Raw genomic sequence first — 5,857 nt, forward strand, 5'->3', positions numbered from 1 at the left:
GAGAGAGAGAGAGAGAAAGAGAGATGGGCAGACAATGATATGATATATATATATATATATATATATACACACATGCACATACAAATGTGTATATGGTTGTATGTATATATTTTATAGATATATATGAACATATATATATTGTATCAACATTTTTTGAGTGATATATTAATTTAATATGAAATATTTTTATATATCACTCCACATAAAAACAAACATCAATGTATGCATACATAAATATATATCAGTTTTAAATATAAATATATATAATAAAATATATATCAGTTTTAAATACAAATATATATAATAAAATATATATATATTTTTATATATAGATATATATAATATATATAATTATATGTATATTTATATATCTATAACACATAATATATATAGATATATATTTGAATGTATATATGTACATATATATTTTATATATGTTTATATAATAGTTATATATATATATATATATGATATATATACATTTATATATTAATGAATAAATATATATGCACATATACTTACATATATATGTGGTGTGTGTGTGTATGTGGTGTGTGTATGTATATATATATATATATATATATAAAGAGAGTGTAAAATACTTTGATTGATTGACAAATTATCCCAAGTGATTTCAAAAGGTCTCAAACTTTTAGATTTATCATTATTATTATTATTATTATTGTTAGTAGTAGTAGTAAGGTGCCAAGCTGGCAGAATTGTTAGCACGCTGGGTGAAATGTTTAGTGGTATTTCTCCAGTTGCTACGTTAAGTTCCACTGAGGTTGACTTTGCCTTTCACTCTTTCAGGGTTGATAAATTAAGTACCAGTCAAATACTGGGGTCGATGTGATCGACAACCTCCCTCCCCTCAAATTTCAGGCCTTGTGCCTATAGTAGAAAGGATTATTATTATTATCATTATTATTTAAAACTTTGATTCAGCCTTTTGCAGCACAATGTTTCATAGGCTTGTGACCGGAACCTTGCTCATCAGGCCAAATCAAACTTTTTAAATGATATATGTAACTCCTACTAAATGCATTGAGTGCATCTTTCTTTCATTTGTCTATTCACTTGTGTGTGTGTGTATGCATATATATATATATATATATATATATATATATATATACACATGCATACATATATATACATGCATATATATACATATCTGTATGTATGTATATATCTATATATCTCCCTACTTGTTGTCTATCCTTCTATCTATTTGTTTGTCTGTTTCTCTCTCTCTGTATGTATATATATATATATATATATATATATATATATATATATATATACATATACACACATACATATAAGAGGGATGACCACAAAGTGGACATCCATTATGCTAGAAGTATACCACCTATGGTCAGACCATAGGTGGTCTACTTCTAGCATAATGGATGTCCACTTAGTGGTTATCCCTCTAATATGTATGTAATATAATTTTTCTGAATGTTCAGATTTTTCAGGCCACTGGTTTTCAATTGATATTAATTAAATTAATACTCAATTTTTCACCCTTATTATTTAAATTACACACACACACACACACACACACACACACACACACACACACACACACACACACGCACGCACACACACACACACACACACATTGTAAATTTGTGCATGTATATTTATGTTTTTGTATGAATATTTGTTTAAAGATTTGATTGTGTGTTAATTGTTGAAATACATGACGTGCAATTGATAAAATTATATATCTGTGTATGTTCATAATTATTTATACAACAATTTAGATACATACACAGTATATATTATATTATATCCTTATGTATGAACTAATATTTACATACACATACATACACACACACATATACATATAATTTTTCATATAGCAGTTATATATATATATATATTTACATTCTCACATACATACAGAATTTTAATATAAGCTTTTCTATTTTCAATACTTGACACAAAATTTCACTTCGTTATCTTCTATAATCCATCCAAAACTGTTTTTGTCTTCGATAAAATATTCTAAACTGTGCATGACTTATAATAGTATATATATGTATGTATATATATATATATATATATATATATATATATATATATATATAGTGAGTTTTAATTAAGTAATTAATGTCTGGTATTTGCCATTTTACAATCAACACACACACACACATATATATATATATATATATAAACAATATATGTATATAGTGAATTTTAATTGTATGACTAATATTCATATACACACACATGCATACATATGTGTGTGCGTGTGTTGTCAAGTAGTATATTTCCAGTTATGGCACATAACTGCTCAGAATGTTATCAAGTGTTTTAAGCTGGAGGTAAAGAATTTATACTTGTTCACTTGATAATAAAAACAAGGATAAAAAACTAGTGAAAAGTTATATATTATGAAAGGGAAAGAAGAGTTGCCTCCTATGGAATGTTGGCTGCTATGGACAAAAGTTATTAGTTGTGTACAAATTTGTTATACTCTAGTCCAAAAACGGAGGTTACCATCATGCCAAAATGAATTTCCTTTTATGAGGGCAGCATAAATCATTTCAGTTTTGAGTTTAGAAAAGCATGTGGATTGTATGAATTTTGTTGAATGATTCTCCTCTCAGCTTAACAGAATTGCAGCATCCACTTCCATTTAGATATAACTCAAGCTGTTCTAGCAGGTACCAGTTGATTCTGTAGAGCAATCCTTCCTCTTTCAATTTCCATATATAGTTAGCTAATGCCTCCCTTAATTTCTAAAAGAGGAACTGTAATTATTTAACCTAGCCGTAAATAGTCCATTTGTTGCCCCAGTATATTTCTGTGTTTATGTCCCAACATTATTGGTGTCCAATAACATTATCTATACGTTGTAGACTATGGCTTCAATAATGTATTGACAATTCACTGGGCACATACTAACAACTCTACATAAGCATCCTACCCCTGCACATATATTTGGGGTATTCACTAATATTTTTCTAATACTAGATGCATGTGCTTCTGGACAGCATCCACGAGGAGTACTCAATATTCGTGAAATGCTATAGTGAACACTAAAACATCCACAAAATTCTGTACAGTTATATGCTATAACCAGGAATAATACTACTGGACGATATAAAAATGTAACCACTGTATTTTACATTTAGAGTGTACTTTTCTTTCTGACCTATGGATAAATAACTCATATTATATACTTACATACAGGCAGACAGATAGATAGAATATGTATGTATATATGTATTTGTATATATATATGTGTGTGTGTGTGTGTGTAACTATACAGACATAAACACATATATATACATATAAGACATAAATGTAAATGGATATATGTATATGTTTGTATGTGCATATATATATATATATATATATATATATATATATATATACACACACATACAAACGTGTGTGTATATATACATACACACACATATATATACTCACACAGACACGTACACACACAGATGATTTCATAATTTATATATTCAATACAATAATAATAATGGATGAAGATAATATACAATAATGCACTGAATCGAGGATAATATTTACACCTTCATACATTCTTCAAGCAATTTTTTATAAATTATACTCTAAGGGGTCTTAATTTCTCTTTTTCTTTACCTTGCCCTCTCTTGTAATCATGACAATCTATACAAACAAGATTTCTGTGTATACATGTTATATTTTCATGCACAAGGACTATTATCTTTTAATACAATATATTTTACATACTCATGCACACACATACATAATGTATATATATATATATTATTATATGTATATACATATTTGTATATATACATATATATGTATCTCTACTTTTATATGTATATGTGTGTATATATGCATATGTGTATGTATATATATATATATATATATATATATATATATATATATATATATATATATATATGTATATATATATGCATACATATATGTGTATGTATATATACATATACATACATACATGTATATATCTATGTATACATGTGTGTATATATATATATATATATATATATATATATATATATATATGCACAATTATACACACACAAATATGTACATACATATATAAATTTATATGTATGCATACATGTAAATATTTATATACATAATATACATTTATATACACACTATACACATAATATTCTGTTCATATAATTTATATATACATTATCCTATACATTCTATATATATATATATATTATATATAGATAGATAGATAGATGAATATATATACATATATATATATATATATATATATATATATATATATATATATATATATATATATATATATATATATGGTGTATATATACATATATAGTATGTGTTTATATATACATATACATACATACATGTATATATGTATACTATATATATATATATATATATATATATATATATATATATATATGTGTATATATTTATGTGTTTATATATATGTATATATTTATGTGTTTATATATACGTATATATTTGTAGATAATGATATATTTACGCACACACATACTTATAGAGTATATATTCACTTATATTTATATACTACTTCAGTATAATTTCGTACTATATCTCTTTCTATTTGTGTTTCTGTGTGCATGTATGTACATGTTTATACTATATATACATACACATATATATACATACATATATATATATATGTGTGTATATATATATATATATATATATATGTACATATTAATTTACATGTTTCTATATACATACATGGTGCTTTGAAATCGTGCCCGACTTTATTTTTTCTGTGGAAACTAATGCCACATAGGAAAAGTTCTTTGGATTGGAGGTGACAGCTTGTGGATAGCCTGCCTGAGTGTGTGTCATGCTCCACTGAGGTGAGGCCATGGTTGAGGCAGTTGTACCACTCCTTGATCTGAGGTTTGCCTACATCAATATCACCAAAGGCTTGCCGAATAATTCTGGGTGGTTTGAGATTGAGTATCACCAATCTTTTGACAAAACCGATGCAATATCTCTACTCAATGTATTCAGTGAAAATGAAAACCTGACGAGTATGCACTATAGGTCAGTACTCCAAGCATAACAGCCAAGAACTGATGTGGTCTGTCAGCAGGAAAATGCTTATGCATGCACAGGAAGGGTGGTGTCACCTCCCACTCAAAGTATTTTGCCCCGGCAGCATTAGTTTTGGCATGAAGACAATAAATTCAGACACTTTTTGAACACGCCTTGTATGTGTATCTACATGTTTACATATATTTATAAATATACATATGTATTTATATAAATGTACATTGATACATATATAAATAGATGTATAAGTTAATGTTTTCACATATTCACTTAGACACATCCACTTACATATATACACTCATATTTGCATGCATATATATATATGTATGTTTATGAGTGTATGTATATATGTATACATATGTATATATATGTGTATGTATATATATATATATATATGTGCATACATGCATACACACACAAACATAAACACACATGCTGGTGTTGAAGATGGGAATATGTTTGAATTGTTCATGTGAAATAATAAATATCAGTTATACTAACTCGGTGTTATGTTGTTTTTGTCTTTTATTGTTAATATCCTTCATCATCTTCATTTTTCAGACCAGAAAAAATGCTTAACGACATTTCTTTCGACTTTACATTCTGAGTTCAAATGCCACCAGGGCTGACTTTACTTTTCATCCTTTCGGGGTCAATAAAATAAGCTACCAGTTGAACACTGGGGTCGATGTAATCGACTTGCCCCCTCCCCTGAAATTTCTGGCCTTGTACCAGTATTTGAAACCAATATGTTCCATTATCTACTGCATATTACATTGGAAAGTTAGTCCTGTCGCATTTT

This window comes from Octopus bimaculoides, chromosome 19 (genome assembly GCF_046866305.1).
Source record: "Octopus bimaculoides isolate indiv1 chromosome 19, ASM4686630v1, whole genome shotgun sequence".
NCBI classification, from domain to species: Eukaryota; Metazoa; Mollusca; class Cephalopoda; order Octopoda; family Octopodidae; genus Octopus; species Octopus bimaculoides.